At 36.8% G+C, this 20194-nt stretch overlaps 1 pseudogene; it reads right to left on the bottom strand.

Annotated features, from left to right (window-relative positions):
* Window positions 1-12291: 12291 nt before the first annotated feature.
* On the bottom strand, window positions 12292-13701 carry LOC138082227 (olfactory receptor 4P4-like; annotated as a pseudogene).
* Window positions 13702-20194: the final 6493 nt, after the last annotated feature.

Here is a 20194-nt window from a genome sequence, read left to right as displayed (position 1 = left end):
TTATTTTAATCCGTTTTTCTTTTTTCCTCTCTGATTCATTCATTAATACCATTCTATCTTCTACCTCATTAATCCTATCTTCTGCCTCTGTTATTCTACTATTGTTCCCTCCAGAGTGTTTTTGATCTCATTTATTGCATTATTGTTTATATATTGACTCTTTGTTATTTCTTCTAGGTCCTTGTTAAACCTTTCTTGCATCTTCTCAATCCTTGCCTCCAGGCTGTTTATCTGTGATTCCATTTTGTTTTCAAGATTTTGGATCATTTTCACTATCATTATTTGGAATTCTTTATCAGGTAGACTCCCTATTTCTTTCTCTTTTGTTTGGTTTGGTGGGCATTTATCCTGTTCCTTTGCCTGCTGTGTATTCCTCTGTCTCTTCATCTTGTTTATATTGCTGTGTTTTGGGTGGCCTTTCTGTATTCTGGCAGTTTGTGGAGTTCTCTTTATTGTGGAGTTTCCTCACTGTTGGTGGGATTGTACAGGTGGCTTGTCAAGGTTTCTTGGTTAGGGAAGCTTGTGTCAGTGTTCTGGTGGTTGGAGCTGGATTTCTTCTCTCTGGAGTGCAATGAAGTATCCAGTAATGAGTTATGAGATGGCAATGGGTTAGGAGGAACTTTGAACAGCCTGTATATTGAAGCTCAGGGCTGTCTTCCTGTGTTACTGAAGAATCTGCATGGTATGTCTTGCTCTGGAACTTTATGGGCCTTGGGTGGTGCTTGGTTTCAGTGTAGGTATAGAGGTGTTTGATGAGATCCTGTTGATTAATGTTCTCTGGAATCAGGAGTTCTCTGGTCTTCTCAGGATTTGGACTTAAGCCTCCTGCTTCTGGTTTTCTGTCTTAGTAGCCTCAAGACTTCTCCATCGATACAGTACCATTGATAAAAACTCTAGGTTAAAGATGAAAACTTTCTCCACAGTGAGGAGCACCCAGAGAGGTTCACAGAATTACATGGAGAAGAGAAGAGGGAGGAGGGAGATAGAGGTGACCTGAATGAGATGAAGGGAAATCAAAAGAGGAGAGAGCAAGCTATCAAGTAATCACTTCCTTATGTGCGCTCCACAGTCTGGATCCCTCAGAAATGTTCATGGATTTACACGGAGAAGAGAAGAGGGAGGAAAGAGACAGAGGTGGCCAGGAGGATAAAAGGGGGAATCAAAAGGAGAGAGACAGATCCAGCCAGTAATCTGTTCCCTAAGTGTTCTCCACCGTCCTAACACACAAAGAGATTCACAGAGTTGGGTAGAGAAGAGATGGGGGAGGGAGGAGATAGAGGCAACTTGGTGGAGAAAAAGGAGAGTCCAAAGGGGGAGAGAAGAGTCAAGCCAGTAATCTTGCTCCCACATAAAAATGGGTACTTAAGATTGGGTTCTTAAAGGTACAAAATTGATAACAAATACCAAAAATCAAAGATTAAAAATCTAGAGTAGAGGTTGGATTTTCAGAAATACAATATTAAAGAAAAAAAGTCACAAAAATTATAAATATATATATATATATATATATACATATACATACATGAAGTTTGCTTTTAAAAGTAGAGTATCTTTCTTTTTTTTTGCAAAGTAATAGTTGATTATAAAAATGAAAATTTCATTAAGTAATAGAGGACTTATATTAAAAAAATTAAAAAATGATAAAAATAATAATCAAAAAATACAAAATAAAGAATGATCATAAAAATAGTAAAAATATATCTAGGGCTTTCTCTGTTGTTGTTGTGGGCAGCATGGGGTTAGTTCATTTTTGGATTGTTCCTTGATCTGGCTTATATTTCTCAAGAACTATAGGCCCCTGCCTATGCAGTTGGTACTAACTACAGGGTTTTAATCTATTGCATCTGTCACTTCCAAGGAGGTTCCCTCTGTTTTAACTTATGTTTGCTGGTCTCTTCAGTGTCTAATTTCCACCCTGGCACAAGGGGATGGTGGAGGATACTTTTTTAGTCTCACCTGTACCAGACCACCTGACCTGCCTCTTGATGAAACTATATGCAGGTCAAGAAGCAACAGTTAGAACTGGACATGGAACAACAGACTGGTTCCAAATAGGAAAAGGAGTACATCAAGGCTATATATTGTTACCCTGCTTATTTAACTTATATGCAAAGTACATCATATGAAACGCTGGGCTGGAAGAAGCACAAGCTGGAATCAAGATTGCTGGGAAAAATATCAGTAACCTCAGATATGTAGATGACACCACCCTTATGGCAGAAAGTGAAGTGGAATTAAAAAGCCACTTGATGAAAGTGAAAGAGAAGAGTGAAAAAGTTGGCTTAAAGCTCAACATTCAGAAAACTAAGATCATGGCATCTGGTCCCATCAGTTCATGGGAAATAGATGGGGAAACAGTAGAAACAGTGTCAGACTGTATTTTTGTGGGCTCCAAAATCACTGCAAATGGTGACCAGAGCCATGAAATTAAAAGACACTTACTTCTTGAAAGGGAAGTTATGACCAACATAGATAGCATATTCAAAAGCAGAGACATTACTTTGCCAACAAAGGTCCATCTAGTCAAGGCTATGGTTTTTCCAGTGCTTATGTATGGATGTGAGAGTTGGACTGTGAAGAAAGCTGTGTGATGAAAAATTGATGCTTTTGAAATGTGGTGTTGGAGAAGACTCTTGAGAGTCCCTTGGACTGCAAGGAGATCCAACCAGTCCATTCGGAAGGAGATCAACCCTGGGATTTCTTTGGAAGGAATGATGCTAAAGCTGAAACTCCAGTACTTTGGCCACCTCATGTGAAGAGTTGACTCACTGGAAAAGACTCTGATGCTGGGAGGGATTGGGGGCAAGAGGAGAAGGGGATGACAGTGGATGAGATGGCTGGATGGCATCACTGACTTGATGGACATGTGTCTGAGTGAACTCTGGGAGTTGGTGATGGACAGGAAGGCCAGGCATGCTGTGATTCATGGGTTCACAGAGAGTCGGACACGACTGAGTGAATGAACTGAACTGAGCTGAACTGTTTAGTCATGCTTTGGAGAGGGACGTCACCAAGTGTTATCACTGGTGTGTGCTCGCAGTGACTTGGCCACACTGGGTTTGCCTCCGCTCACAGCACATGTGCTTTCCCTGTCTACACTGCTTAGTCTGTAGATTGCTCTGCTGGGAACTGTCTGAGGCCGGCCCTGGGTTTTATGCACTTCCCAGGTCTAAGCTGCTCAGGTTCAGGTACTCAGGCAGTCCCCAGAAGCCCAGACTCGGTTGGGCCTGCGTTTTGGGCCCTTCCCAGGTCTGAGCAGCTCAGGTTACCAGGTGTTTGGCGAGTGCAGTTGCTGCGGCTTATTGCCTCCCCTGTCCCTGCCACTTGGTTTTCTGGGTGTACAACTGACACACCTACTCAGATGGATGTTGAGAGTCCAGAATCTCAAGAAGTCTTAGTTTGCAATGAAGCTTGCTAGCAGTTTGGTAGATAATGCCTCTCTGAGGCCACGATGGCCCCCTTCTGGTTCTGGCTGCCTGTCACTGGAGGACGAGGGTCTGCAGCCAGTTAGCTCTGCTCAGTCCTTTGTTCTGTGAGCAGGCCTGAAAGTGTCTTCAGGTCAGTTCAGTTCAGTTGTGTCTGACTCTTTGCGACCCCATGAATCACAGCACGCCAGGCCTCTCTGTCCATCACCATCTCCCAGAGTTCACTCACACTCATGTACATTGAGTCCATGATGCCATCCAGCCATCTCATCCTGGGTCGTCCCCTTTACCTTCTGCCCCCAATCCCTCCCAGCATCAGAGTCTTTTCCAATGAGTCAACTCTTCGCATGAGGTGTCCAAAATACTGGAGTTTCAGCTTTAGCATCATTCCTTCCAAAGAAATCCTAGGGTTGATCTCCTACCGAATGGACTGGTTGGATCTCCTTGCAGTCCAAGGGATTCTCAAGAGTCTTTTCCAACACCACAGTTCAAATGCATCAATTCTTTGGAGCTCAGCCTTCTTAACAGTCCAACTCTCACATCCATACATGACCACTGGAAAAACCATAGCCTTGACTAGCCGGACCTTAGTCGGCAAAGTAATGTCTCTGCTTTTGAATATACTATCTAGGCTGGTCATAACTTTTCTTCCAAGGAGTAAGAGTCTTTTAATTTCATGGCTTCAGTCACCATCTGCAGTAATTTTGGAGCACAAAAAAATAAAGTCTGACAATGTTTCCACTGTTTCCCCATCTATTTGCCATGAAATGATGGGACTGGATGCCATGATCTTAGTTTTCTGAATGTTGAGCTTTAAGCCAACTTTTTCACTCTCCTCTTTCACTTTCATCAAGAAGCTTTTTAGTTCCTCTTCACTTTCTGCCATAAGGTGGTGTCATCTGCATATCTGAGGTTATTGATATTTCTCCCAGCAATCTTGATTCCAGCTTGTGTTTCTTCCAGTCCAGCGTTTCTCATGATGTACTCTGCCTATAAGTAAAATAAGCAGGGTGCCAACATACAGCCTTGACGTACTTCTTTTCCTATGTGGAACCAGTCTATTGTTCCATGTCCAGTTCTAACTGTTGCTTCCTGACCTACATACAGATTTCTCAAGAGGCAGGTCAGGTGGTCTGGTATTCCCATCTCATTCAGAATTTTCCACAGTTTATTGTGATCCACACAGTCAAAGGCTTTGGCATAGTTAATAAAGCAGAAATAGATGTTTTTCTGTAAATCTTTTGCTTTTCCCATGATCCAGCAGATAGTGGTAATTTGATCTCTGGTTCCTCTGCCTTTTCTAAAACCAGCTTGAACATCAGGGAGTTCACGGTTCACTTATTGCTAAAGTCTGGCTTGGATAATTTTGAGCATTACTTTACTAGCATGTGAGATGAGTGCAATTGTGCAGTAGTTTGAGCATTCTTTGACATTGCCTTTCTTTAGAATTGGAATGAAAACTGACCTTTTCCAGTCCTGTGGCCACTGCTGAGTTTTCCAAACTTGCTGGCATATTGAGTGCAGCAGTTTCACAGCAACATGTTTCAGGATTTGAAACAGCTCAACTGGAATTCCATCACCTCCACTAGCTTTGTTCGTAGTGATGCTTTCTAAGGCCCACTTGACTTCACTTTCCAAGATGTCTGGGTCTAGATTAGTGATCACATCATCATGATTATCTGGGTCGTGAAGATCTTTTTTGTACAGTTCTTCCGTATGTTCTTGCCACCTCTTCTTAATATCTTCTGCTTCTGTTAGGTCCAGACCATTTCTGTCCTTTATAGAGCCCATCTTTGCATGAAGTGTTCCCTTAGTATCTCTAGTTTTCTTGAAGAGATCTCTAGTCTTTCCCATTCTGTTGTTTTCATCTATTCTTTGCACTGATTGCTGAAGAAGGCTTTCTTATCTCTTTTTGCTATTCTTTGGAACTCTGCATTCAGATGCTTATATCTCTCCCTTTCTCCTTTGCTTTTCACCTCTCTTCTTTTCACAGCTATTTGTAAGGCCTCCCCAGGCAGCCATTTTACTTTTTTGCATTTCTTTTCCATGGGGATGGTCTTGATCCCTGTCTCCTGTACAATGTCAGGAACCTCATTCCATAGTTCATCAGGCACTCTATCGATCAGATCTAGAGCCTTAAATCTATTTCTCACTTCCACTGTATAATCATAAGTGATTTGATTTAGGTCATACCTGAATAGTCCAACGGTTTTCCCTACTTTATTCAATTTAAGTTTAAATTTGGCAATAAGAAGTTCATGATCTTAGCCACAGTTAGCTCCCAGTCTTGTTTTTGTTGACTGTATAGAACTTCTCCATCTTTGGCTGCAAAGAATATAATCAATCTGATTTTGGTGTTGACCATCTGGTGATGTCCATGTGTAGAGTCTTCTCTTGTGTTGTTGGAAGAGGGTGTTTGCTATGACCAGTGCATTTTCTTGGCAAAACTCTATTAGTCTTTGCCCTGCTTCATTCCGTATTCCAAGGCCAAATTTACCTGTTACTTCAGGTGTTTCTTGACTTCCTACTTTTGCATTCCAGTCCCCTATAATGAAAAGGACATCTTTTTTGGGTGTTAGTTCTAAAAGGTCTTGTAGGTCTTCATAAAACCTTTCAACTTCCGTTTCTTCAGTGTTACTGGTTGGGGCATAGACTTGGATAACTGTGATATTGAATGGTTTGCCTTGGAGACGAACAGAGATCATTCTGTTGTTTTTGAGATTGCATCCAAGTACTGCCTTTCAGACTCTTTTGTTGACCATGATGGCTACTCCATTTCTTCTGAGGTATTCCTGCCTGCAGTAGTAGATGTAATGATCATCTCAGTTAAATTCACCCATTCCAGTCCATTTTAGTTCGCTGATTTCTAGAATGTCAACGTTCACCCTTGCCATCTCTTGTTTGACCACTTCCAATTTGCCTTGATTCATGTACCTGACATTCCTTAGGTTAGGGCTTTTCTCATGGTAGCTATTCCACAGTCTTGTTTGCTAGCCCAGGTTATTTCCCTCAAGTTGCCCTCGGGGCATTCAGGCCCGTTCCTTTCTCTAAGCAATGCAGCCCACACCTGGCCTCCCTGCCCAGTCCCCGCTTGCTAGTGGTGGATGCAGAGTTCTGTGCTGCTTCTCCGCTGGGGGAGTTGACGTTGGGCACATAATCTGTGGGGTTTAATTATTTATTTATTTTTCCTCCCAGTTATGTTGCCCTGTGTGATTCCAAGGCTTGCCATCGACTTGGCAGTGAGAGTGTTTCCTGGTGTTTGGAAACTTCTCTCTTTTTTAAGACTCCCTTCTGGGGCTTCCCCGGTGGCTCAGAGGTTAAAGTATCTGCCTGGAATTCAGGATACCTGGGTTTGATCTCTGGGTCAGGAAGATTCTCTGGAGAAGGAAATGGCAACCCACTCCAGTACTCTTGCTTGGATAATCCAATGGAGGGAGGAGCCTGGTAGGCCTCACAAAGAGTCTAGCGATTTTGTCCTTACCTCTTTTTCTCTCTTTATGTCTTTTATATTTTTTCCTACCTCTTTTCGAAAACAATGGGTTGCTTTTCTGGGAGCCTGATGTCCTCTGCCAGCATTCAGAAGTTGACTTTTTTGGAATTTATTCAGCGTTCAAATGTTCTTTTGATGAATTTGTGGGGGAGAAAGTGGTCTCCCCATCTTATTCCTCCGCCATCTTAGGACTGCCTCCCAAATTTGACTTTCTAACCAAAAAGTTTTGTAAAACATGTGTTTGATCTCAAATTTTCTCAATTCTCAAGGCCATGAACATTTCTTTAATTCCTTTCTTGATAGTTTTCTCTTTTTGCTAACTTCCCATACAGATGTATCCCACAATGCTTCAACTAGTGCTTATATTTCTAGGTTCTCAATTTTACTGGGAGAAGATCTCTAGCTTTTATTTTTGACACAGTCGTCAGTTTCAAAGGTGAATTCTTAACTACATTTCATGTAACATTTTTCTGTATCTAAATGGTAGAGTAATAGCTTCTTCCCTAAATAATTCACAGAATTATGAGATTCAAATTTTAAAATAGATGGAAACTTTGAAAAAAGTAAAACAGTAAGCAAATGAAACAGTCTAAATTCAATTTGATATATATATACCAAATGATGAATACAGTCTTGACAATTTAATATGATATTCTTCAGTTAAGATTTTATACAACCCTGTGGTTCTCCACTATTATTAAAGGTAAAGTTTGGGAAAACATTAAAATCAAGAAAGTGAAATTTCATGGGTTTATATTCTGGCTTTGCTAAGAGTGACTATTTGGCCTCAATATTTTATTTAACTACACTAACAATAGTCTAATAATTCTTTCATTAGTTTACAATTTCACATTTTCATGTGCCTAACATTCTTCTAAACATTGTGTAAACAAACTTTTTAATCATCTCTATAACTCCAATAAATAAAAGTAGTTAGCTTACAAATAGGGAAATTGAGTTTTAGAAAAATTAAAAATTATTGCAAGATGGTCTTAATAAGTGGTAAAGTCAAAATCTAAAACAGCATATATCTTACTTAGCAATACACTTGGTAAAATGTTACACACTTACCATAGTTCCTGACAGTTTATGCATGCTCAGTAAATATATGACACTCTTACACTTGGAACAGAGAGTTTCACTGACTCCAATATTTCAGATTTCAATCTATGCCAAAGTAAACTTATACATTCTTAATCTGCATGAATTTAAATTGCTCAAGGAAATAAAGACCATCTTACATTCTGCCTAGAATATTAAGAAATGCCTGTACATATTTAATTTTAAATTCTAGACACTTCTCCAGGATCTGCATCTGTCAAATATTCTCCAGAATTTGACATCTGCTGATTTTTCTTAGATTATCATATTGCCAGCTGATGAGCACTCTGGTGATGAGCATTTCTACCCCCATATCTGTTGTGAGAATTAATTAGATAAGAGGTGTGAGTCAGCCAATATGTATTTGAGGCTCTATAAATATTTCAAATGATTTTATCTTTGTTCTATCTCCATTATCATTTTTTTTTTCCTATGAATGGCTAATGTATAATGTTGAGAGAAATGTGAATTCAAGCCATGGAATGAAATACTCTGAACAGTAGGTGAATGACCAGAATGAGGGAAAAAATGGCAGGACTGAAAGGAAGTGATATGAATGGATTCACAACAATTGAAGTGGAAGAACATGTGCGAGAAATTATATCTTCTTCTTTCCATGATCCTACCCAAATGTGAGGAGCCTAAATGATTACAAGATACCATTTATTTAACCAGTAATCAATAACTATTTGTTGAAATAACTTCAGTTGTTTTTAAATGGTATATAAAGTATTCATATCACTGAAGTTATCAGCATCACATTTATTACAGGAAACACGGGTGGAGAGCAAGGTACATAGAAAGTAAACAGACTCAAATTTTGAGGTATCTCCTTTCGACTTTTTGTGGCCTGCCTAGAGTCTTTGATTAACTTAATTCTTGAGTCATCTTTTCTTTCTTTTTTTGTCAGGATGGGAGATCATGGATCATGACAATGGGTACTGGAAGGATCTTCTTTTTCTTTTGGATTTGTTTTTTCTCACTTTCTTGGTAATCTGTGAGTCTTTTTTTCTTTCTTTTTTTTTTTTTTTCTTAGTGAGTACTTTGCCCATTTTCTACCAAAAATCTTAATCCTATTTTCCTCTTGTTCAGCAAAGCATGATTTCCCTATCACTGTCTGATTTCCCTTTAGAAATTCAGAGCACACTCAACAGGCAACTCCTGAATTTATTGCTACTCTAATCACAAAGCAAATTATAAAAATCATAGATGATACCTATACTTAACTTTACCTTGCAGTCAATCTGTTATTTATGCAGTAAAAGGAAAATATATTCAGCTATCACACAGTCAGGCAGGATCTTGGAAAGGAGGAGAAATCATTCACCACACATATCCTTCCACTCCAATTGTTGTGAGTCCATTCATATAACTTCTTTCAGCCTTGCCATTCTTTCCTCACTGAATTTCTGGTCATTTACCTACTATTCAGCATATTTCATTTTGTGTCTTGAATTCACATATCTCTCAATATTATTCATGAGCCATTCATAGAAAAATAAAAGTGTCATTGTGGAGACACTGTCACTCCACCAGTGTTCACACAATGAGAGGACATACCCTCAGAGAACAGTTTGAAGAAAGTGGACTAATGTGAACATCCACAAGAGTCTAATCTCCATCTATATTGTCATCTCTAAGGTTATTCTCCACGATGTTCAAGCTCACATAAATAATATACAAAAATGAAGTGTATATTCTAAAACTATGTATATCTTATTCCAGAACACTATTTTTTGCAAGTTGTTTGGATTTATATTCCTGAATCATGAGCTCACCAGGTGGATTTACTCTAGATCCAAGTCATCAGATCGACTGAAGTGAATATCAAATCTGGATTATAAAATAGTATGCAAACCACCATAAGGTTTTGTGTGCGGTTTAGGAAGCTCAGTTATTAGACATTCATTCCTCCTGGGCCTCAGTGACTGAATTCCCTTGCACTTCACTCAGAGTTTTTGATATAAACAACATTGTGGGGATTTTGCCTTGAGGGGCTTGTCCTTTCAATGATTTTTGTAATCTGAGTGAGAAAAAGAGGACAGCTCTGGTACTATGGTTCACTCCCAGAGTCAGAAAGATCCCCTGGAGGAGGAAATGGCAATCCATTTGAGTATTCTTGCCTGAAAAATCCCATGGACAGAGGAGTCTGGTGGGTTGCAATTCATGGGGTCACAAAGAGTTGGACATGACTTAGCACTGAGCTGAGCTAAAACTTATGGCAATTAATAGTCTTCATCTCTCCTCAAGAAGATTTTCTTTCCTGAGAGAGTTAGAATGGGTTTTACTTTATTTTCAAGTATTGATTTCCTAGAAAATTATAAACTAGTAAACCTTGGTACTATTTTTATGAATTTAGAAAACTTCCAAAAAATAATATTAAAAATTTTCAGTTGAATATGTTTTAGTTTTCCCCAAAACATTTCATTTCCAAACGCCTTTTTCCCTTATTTTCTCCTTTCCCATATGTTTCTGAAGATTCAGTTTGCCTTCCAATATGCTATATGACCAAAATAAATAACAGCAAATGCATAGTGAATATTTACTGTGTGTCATATACTAAGGGTTCTCTTTCAACTTAACACAGTCCTAGTGAGAAAGGCACTAAGTCTCCTAAATTTACCTATGAGTAAAATCAATAACAGATAAGTTAATTTATAATTTGCCTAATGTTTCTAGGTGTTGGTTTGGCAAAATGACCCCCATATATGGAGGCAGGGAGAGACTGAAAAAAGAGGCAAGACCACTCCATATTGGAAGGTGTCACTTTTAATACACAAGGGGATTTACATGGGGGGCTTGTCATGGATGGTTATAAGGCAAGCAGATCTTTACCTCTTTATGTCAGAAAATTTAAGATCATATAGAGGCCTTTCCTGGGTTCATTCACATACTCAGTCCAGATGATCTCAACAACATCTTATTATCTCAACTCTGCCTCCTTGAAAACGTCTCCAGATATGGGGATGATGTTGTTTAGTCGCTCAGTTGTGTCTGACTCTGCAGCCCCATGTACTGCAGCAACCCAGATTTCCGTGTCCTTCACCATCTCCCAGAGCTTGCTCAAAATTACTTCGATTGAGTGGGTGATGCCATCCAACCATCTTGTCCTCTGTCATCCCTTTCTCTTCCCACCTTCTATCTTTCCCACATCAGTCTTTTCCAATGAGTCAACTGTTTGTATTAGATGGCCAGATTATTGGAGCTGTTGCTTTAGCATCAGTCCTTCCAAATGAATATTCAGGGATGATTTCCTTTAGGATGGACTAAAAAGAGTGATCACATGGCTCACAGCCTTGTCTAACTCAATGAAACTATTAGCCATGTCATGTAGAACCGCCCAAGATGGACGAGTCATGGAGGAGAGTTCTGACAAAACGTGGTCCACTGGAGAAGGGAATGGCAAACCGCTTCAGCATTCTTGCCTTGAGAACCCCATGAACCGTATGAAAAAGCAACAATTGGGACATTAAATGGAACTCAAATTCAAGAATGGGTGGACAAATTAGGAAATTCTGATGCACAGGCCCATCTCATTGCTCTAGCAGTGGTCATGTCCTCTCAATGACTGACACCAGGTAGAGAGGATAGTACCTATAAAATTCAGAAGGGTAGCTAGGTCTAGGGGAAGGAAACACTGAGAACAGGAAGGAGCAGAAAATGGATTTTGGAGATGATTATCGTGCTCTTTTTCTTGATTCAAGTACAGAGTACAGGTTTATTTCCTTCATAGTTCTGTCTCTCTCTCTCTGTGTTTTTTTTTTTTAATTTCTTTGTGTATTACATGTCATAATGAATATATGAAAAAAATATGTGAGATGCCTTAAAACCATACATAAGTTAGTGAAACTACCCAAGGCAGAGTGTAAGTTTAGATATGTCTTTAAAGAATTAACTTGAAAGCAAATTTAGCTATTTCCTATCTAGTCTTCATGTACAAATATCATAAGTGAATTATTTTTTAAATTCACAGTCAGTCTTAGAATCGCCTCTCTATATAACATAGCAACTGTTTCTTTAAGCTAATATATTTCTAACCACATAAGTCCCTATCAAGTCTCAGTGTGACCAACGGAATTGTCATTTTTCTCATAATTTTTCAGCTCATCATCTTTGAAATTTATAAAGTAAATAATTTGGGCTCTATGATTTGAAAGTTAATTAAGTTCTCTGATTTTCAAGTCCACTTTTACTTCCACATAGAGGTTTTAACACATTGAGGAGGGGAAATTAATTATACTTCTCTTCTGAAAACATCTTTTGGTACCAAATCCTTCATGTGGCCTTTTTCATCTCTGTGTTTCTCAGAGTGTAGATTAAGGGATTGAACATAGGAGAAATTATGGTATAAAAGAGAGAAAATATTTTGTCTTCAGGGAAAGTGGCAGGGTGTCTTACATAGACAAAGATTGATGGTCCAAAAAATAAGACAACCACAGTGATGTGAGACCCACAGGAAGAGAGGGCTTTGTGTCTTCTTCAGCTGAGTGACTTCTTAAGGTGAATAATAAAATGACATAGGACCCAAAGAAGAATACAGAGGTTACTAAGGCAACCATTCCTGAATTGGCAACCACAAGGGCACCAGTAACATATGTATCAGTACAGGCAACTTGCAACAAAAGAAAAATGTCACAATAGTAGTAGTCAGTTTCTTTGGGGCCACAGAAGGGCAAACTGATTATCATAGAGAACTGAGAAAAGGCATGGAGAGCCCCACCAACTCAAGCTGCCAGGATGAGGAGATTGCACCTTGTTCTGTTCATGATAATCATGTATTGGAGACGCTTGCAGATGACAACCTAGTCGTCAAAGGCCATGAGTGTAAGGATGCAGATTTCAATCATTCCTAAGAAGTGCAAGGAAAAGACGTGTAACATGCATTACCATAAGAGATGGTTTTTCTTCCCAGGAGCAGGTCACTGATCCGTTTAGGTGTCACACAAGAGGTATAGCAGATGTCCATAGAGGATAAGTGGCTGAGAAAATAGTACATTTGTTGGTGAAAAAAACGACCACATCGGATGAAGACAAGGATCAGAAGGTTTCCCACCAAGATGGCAATGTAACAAAATAAGAAGAACACAAAGCAAAATATTTGTATGTTTTGGTTGTAGGAAAGTCCCCCCAAAATAAATTCTGAGATGTTCCTCTGACTTTCTACATATTGTATGCTATCTGCAAATAATTGAGTATCTTTAAAAAATAAAATGAAAGAAAATATTTACAATATGATCACAATCATATAAAAGCTGCTAACAAGCCATTAAAGTTAATTTTAACAAATTACCAAAGCTTTTTAATAAATTAATGATATTATATTTTTCTTAGGAATCATAGATCATTTCTTCAGCATTGTTTTCAAATATTCTGTTACATAGGTAATAATAAAAAAAAAATATTAAATTTTCAAAATATAATTGTTTAGGCTTCCCAGGTGGCTCTAGAGGTAAAGAACCCATCTGCCAATGCAGAAGACACAAGAGACATGGGTTTGATCTTTGGGTCGATAATATCCCCTGTAGTAGGAAATGGCAACCCGATGCAGACTTCTTGCCTGGAAAATTCCATGGACAAAAGAACCTGGAGGGCTGTGAGTCCATGGGTCCACAGTGAGTCGATTGAGCACATGGTTTACAGTACAGAACAAGCATTACAGACATTCTTTGACTCATGGTGGTTCATGTTGCAACTTTATTGACTTTATGATAGTATGAGAATAGTAAGCATCAAGAAGAAACTCTACTTGAATTTTGATCTTTTCCCTGAGCTAGCTATAGGTGATATGATACTATGTTATAATGCTGGGCCTAAGCAGTGAGTCACAGTAGCCTCCAGTCAGCCTGGTGATTATATAGGTAAAGGACTGATGCACTTACAACCATTTCGTACCAGACAGCCATTTTGTTTTTCACTTTTAGTGAAGTGTTCAATAACTTACATGAGATAGGCTTTGTGTTAGAAATAGGCCTTGTGTTACATTGTTAAAAATAGGCGTTTTGTTAGATTGCTGTTGTTGTTCAATTGCTAAGTCATATCCAATTCATTAGGACCCCATGAACTTCAGCACTCCAGGCTCTCCTGTCCTTCACTATCTCCCTGAGTTTCCTCAAACTCATTTCCAGTGAGTCAGTGATGCCATCTGATCATCTCATCCTGTTTTCCCCTTTTTCTCTTGCCCTCAATCTTTCCCAGCATCAGAGACTTTTCCAGTGGGTTGGCTCTTTGCATTAGGGAGTCAAAGTATTAGAGATGATTTTGCTCAATTGCAGGCTAATGTAAGTATTCTGAGTATGTTTAAGGTAAGCTGGACTAAACTATGATGTCCAGTAGGTTAGATGTATTCAATTCACTTTCAACTTGTATTTTCAGGTTATGATGAATTTATTGGGATGTAATCTCATTGAACCTCATGAAGATCTGAACTATTTCCCAGAGATAAATTATACCATTATTACTTTTAACACTTAAACAACAGTGCTATTAATGCAATTTAATAAAGGACTTTTTTTACTTATACTTTTCAAATGTGTCCTTCAGAAAGGTAATTTTTTTTTTAATTACATGATGCTTCATTCCACTACCATGATATAGAACATTTTCGTGGATTTGTTTGTAGTCATATGATCATGGAATACAGTGCATGTAATAAAAGTCACCTAAATTCTGAGCTGTTGTGTTTAGGATTATAAGTGTTGTCCTTTGAAATATGAGTGAGGGTAGAGTAAGTACTGCGTATTAAACTTGGGAAACCAATCTTGCTAGCTATCTTATAAGACTAAAATTATTTGAAAATATAGTAAAATTGTCAGTGATTGACATTTTAAAAGAGAAAATTATATCTCATATTTAAATTTAATGTAAAATAATGATAAGGTGAATTTTATAGTCATTAAAATTAACAGTGCAAATAAAGAGATACACTAATTGAAATGAACAAATAATTTGAATTTGGTACTTGTGTTCTCTGCTGGAATAAATTATGGACAGCAAAAATCAGAAAATGATGTCACTTCGATGTAAATGTAAGGCAAACTTTGTGGTCAAGACATGCTCGGTTGTTTTCTGTTGCATGGCTTTTTAATGGATTTGCATGTAATATATTCTTTTTGATCAAGGTAGGACTTAACACTAAGGTGACAAAAAAATGTCCTACTGAGAACACACACTTCTCAGTTTTATTCCAGTCACTCATGAAGAATTAGGTAGTATGCAGGTAGTTGTTTACCTGACTCCTCTGTCAGATGTAGTAGCCATGCTGGGCTCCATAGGTAGATTTTTAATAATACATAACTTTTGATGTAACAAAATGAATAGGTTAACATGTTCACTATTTTCCAAATTGTGTAGCTGTATTGCTAGTGATATTTAATATTATCTTACCTGATAAACAGAGGTGGCTTTAAAGCACATTGCAAAATATGTTGAGAGTAATTCTTTTTTTGAACGTTAGCTCAATATCTTTGTCTACATTAAAAAGGGAAGTATCAACTTAATCATATTGTGTCATTATATCCCTAAGATGCTTTTTTTTAACATGAAGACATTATATCCATAGTCTCCTTTTTGTTAACATGAAGACAACAGGGTTGTATCTTTAAAATTATGTACCATTTATACCATATACTCCATAAAATGGCAATTTATACCATAAACTCCATAAAATTTAATGTTTTGTTATATCTTTAAGTGTATCATCACAATTGCAATTAATAACTAATTTATGAAAAAATATTATATTGCATTCCTTTGAGTGAAAGTACAAGAAACTAAAGTGCTTAAAATTTATTAAAAATAAATAAGTCTAATTATTATGTAGCCTAAAAGTACTCATCTAATTCAACCATATTAATTTCAGTATTGAATGAATTGATTTAAAATAAAGTAAGTGAATATCCCAAACCGAAGAACCAGTAAACTGTAGCATTTATAAACTAGATCTTCCAAGTCTTACTATGTATATCATTGCCTTCCACAGGAAAGGGGCACATATTAGAAAAGAAAGCAGTAAAGGAATTATCATTGTTTTCATCTCATGAAAGGTGACAGACTCCCAGATCACTTTAAAACATACTATGATAATTATAAGAATACATGCATGATGTAGCATGTCTGTGCTTTGAAATCACTTCACAACATCAAGCTTTCAATCTAAACACTACAGATATTAATGCTTTGATCTTATAAAAATAGGTTATCAGCTCTCTTGAAGGCACTAGCAGAATAATGATCTTCATGAAGGTTAAGACATTGAACACATAAGTGAAGAAAATAAAACATTATTAAGTCAAAAATCAAGTGATGATGCAAAAGCGATAAGGTCAAAATTAGATATGATGAAGATAACAAAATAAAATCGAGAACAAACCACTTTTATCCAAGCATTGGTAAACTTTTGATGTTAGAGAGAGGATATTGGTCATCTAGATGTTTCTGATATTCAGATGTTTAATATCAAGTGAAATAATGTAAACTGAAAGTTAATACTGTTTTGCTTCAGTATATATATGATATATATTTGTACTTTACATAGAAGAGGGCATTTAAATCTAAAAAGACCTTCCAGTTTAGATTGCATAATCAATCATTCTTTATGAATCTGGGCAATTGTCACACCTTATTCTTGATGCTTTATATGTTTTACTTTCTTTTACTATTTGTAATGCAATCTTAAGTATAAAAATGATTGTTTTGGATTTATTCATTCACACAAGTTGTTCTTAGTTGTATAGCACAATGTACTTTAAACATGAATTGCAACAACTGCACCTATGATATAGACACATCTTTCCAGGAAACAATGAGAAAAGAACACATGACTTTATAAAACAAAATCCATATATAACAATACTATATCTTTCCTTTACATTCTTCTTTCTCTGAATAAGGGCACAGACATACAGTTCAATGAAATCCCTTGAAATAAACAAAACCCAAACAAAACCCAAATTGAACTTCTGTTGGAAAATTAAAGTCAACTTGGCTATATCACTGGTTACTTGCAAAATGTCTTGATATTTAATTTTAAATAAGGAGTCCATTATTTCATGCTACCAATATTAAGTTAAAAAGTTAATTGCACCTGCTGTAGTACTGCTTAACTGTCCCATTCACCCTTCATGAGGTACTATCAGTGTCGTGAAACTATTCTTCAGGAAGTCAAGTATGTATGTATGTATGTATGTATGTATGTATGTATGTATGTATGTATAATCAGCCGGTGGCTAGCCGTACATTTGCTTAATCTGAGTCTGAAGAACCTAGACAATTCTAGGCAACTGATATTAAAAATATATATATATATAGGAGTTTCTTCAAATATTAGAGTTTGGAGGATCACTGACAATCTGAAAATGTCATCATTTTAAAATATATTATCCAAAGCACACATGCTGTTTGTAATATACTAGCAAAACAGAACTCATTTTAACACTTACTAAAATGTTTTATATACCACATCAGAATATATGCCCTTAAAGTAACACAGTTAATGCCAAATAGAGATGATGAGCCTAAAACAAGTACTGTAAAGATGATTACCTGCACATAATTTGCAGATGGTCTTCAAGTTAGTTTTAATTTATTCAGGAAAATGTCTTGGTCACACAACTACCCACCCCTCTCTTGCATTTACACAGTTTGCTAACCATTCACTAGCATTTACATATAGACTTAAAATTAAATGTAAGTCTAAAAAGCAGTGATTCAGACAAATCTAGATCAATTCTCTAAAAATATCTTCAAATATTGCTTGAATTTTCGGGAAGAAATATCCTACCATTATACAAAGTGAGTGGTGATTTGAATACCCCTGAAAACTATTCTGTGTTCACGGAGAAACATTTGTTCATTCCACAAGAAGGTGATCTAGGATTTTCAGTACTGATGACTCACCAACACCTGCTCATACTCAAGAGTAAATAAGAACTTTTTTGAAATATCTGCTAAGGCAGCATTCACATCCATGACTTCAGAGTCATCTTTTTGATGCCTGTGCCTGAAAGAAACTTGTTCTACACGAGCTAAATATAATCTGAGAGGAAGCCATAAGAATATTTTGACATAAAAAGTTAAAGAAATTGTTTTCCCAAAAGCATTTCTTAAAGATTCTAACCAAGGAACACTAATCAGTTGTCCAAGATTACATTTCACAGCCTTCTGGGAATTCTCAGAATATAAATGCATTTAACTTTTTGTGTTAGCCAAGCTCTGGGCACTGTCTCTAGAGGTCAGTACTGTTACTCAGATCCAAAGAAGCTCAGTAAATTCTGCCAGTTCTGTCTAATATCCTCCTGTGAAGAGCAGAAAGGAACCTAGGTAACCCTTTGGGAGCACCGAGTTTGCTTTGAAGAAGGCCTCTATTTCCAGACCAAAGAAGAAAAGAAGTTAAAGGAAAATCAGGTAGAGCTATTCAGAGTCCCAAAATTTTTTATGAACAAAAGGAGCATAAGATACATTTGAGTCAGTTAACAAATCAATCACCTGTCACTTCACTACTTTCTGGGACCAGCAGCAGCAACCAAAAACAATACAGTACCATGGCTGCAAGGAAGCATTGAGCTGTGAGAGACAAAGGAAAAAGAATAATCTGTGGGACTTCCCTGGAAGTTCACTGGTTAAGACTCTGTGCTGCCAATGCAGGAGACAGGGGTTCAATCCCTGATCAGGGAAATAAGATCCCACAAGTTTCATGGTGTGGCCAAAAATGAAAGTAAATAAATATTTAAGGAGAAGAATATTGTCAAAATAATTGAAATTAAAAACAAAGTTACTGTTCTTGTTGATAGGTTGGAATAAGCTCCACACTTGTTTACTGAAGTTTTAAATAGCTTAATGAAGTTAGAAACCAACAAAATATATGTATTTTTATTCTCATTACTATTGAGCACTTTCCATTCAGTAGTTTTAGTCCTGCAGGGTTTATACACTCAGAATCATCTGCACAAATGGACCCCAAGGGCAAAGAAGAAGTCAAAAGGAGTTTATGAAGTAGTTTTATATGAATTAAAATAAAAATAAAATATATCAAAGTCTATGCAATGCTGGTAAAGCATGAATTATAGGGAGATTTGTTGCACCAAACATCTATAATGGAAAAAAAAAAAAAAAGTATTCTCACATTTGTCCTCAATTTCTCTCTTAAAAGTAGAAAGAACAAATAAACAAAGAAATAAAGATCAAAGTGAAAAATCAATAAAAGTAAAGCACAAGAAAAAAGCAAAATCAGTTATTTGAGAAATACTCTAAAACTGATAACATCTAGCAAGTTGAATCAGGAGCAAAGGAGAAATGACACATATTATCAATATCAAAAGTGAAATATGATAGCACTATAAATATACAGATACAAAAATGCTAATAAGTAAATAATATAAGTAATTTTATGCCTAAAATTTCAACAATCTGGATAAAAATTTTAAAAATTAGCAGATGATTTGAAAAGACACTTCACCAAAAAAGATATTTGAATGTCAAATTAATGGGTGAAAATTTGCTTAACACCATTAGTTATTTATGAATGCAAATTAAAGCCATAATGAGATAGCAGTTCACCATTCTAATAATGGCTAAAATAGAGAAATGTGACGTATCAAGTATTGAAGAGCATCTTGAACACTCATAAACTTCTTGTGGGGAAGTAAACTGGTACAATCACTCACTTGGCAAACCAATACAATATTGTAAAGTAATTAGCCTCCAATTAAAATAAATAAATTTAAATTAAAAAAAATAAAGTAGCTTGCAGTTTCCTAAAATGTTAAGTGTGCATAAGACCAGCCATTTCACTCCTACATATTTACCTTTCAAGACTATATGCCAAATCAGTAACTTGTACGTGAATGAATGTAGCAGCATTATTTGTAATAGGCAAAAACTGGACCTAACCCAAATGTCTATCAGGAACACAGTGAAGAAACAAATTGTAAAATTTACTTTCATAGGATTTGCATTCATTTCCTCATCAATCAAAAGGGATGAACAATTGATGCATGCAACAATATGGATTAATCTGTAAATAATTATTATGAAAGAAACTAGGAAACACAGAATTTGTACTGTATGATTAAATGTATACAAATACCTAGAGAATGGAAACTTATCTATAGAGACAGAAAGCAAATCAACAGTTCCCAGAGAAAAGGGGTCCAGTAAAGGACAAGAGGGAAGGCTATGAGCA

The sequence above is a fragment of the Capricornis sumatraensis genome, chromosome 7 (assembly GCF_032405125.1).
Source record: "Capricornis sumatraensis isolate serow.1 chromosome 7, serow.2, whole genome shotgun sequence".
NCBI classification, from domain to species: domain Eukaryota; kingdom Metazoa; phylum Chordata; class Mammalia; order Artiodactyla; family Bovidae; genus Capricornis; species Capricornis sumatraensis.
The sequence above is the reverse complement of the archived record's forward strand: the minus strand, read 5'-3'. Positions and strand labels throughout refer to the sequence as shown.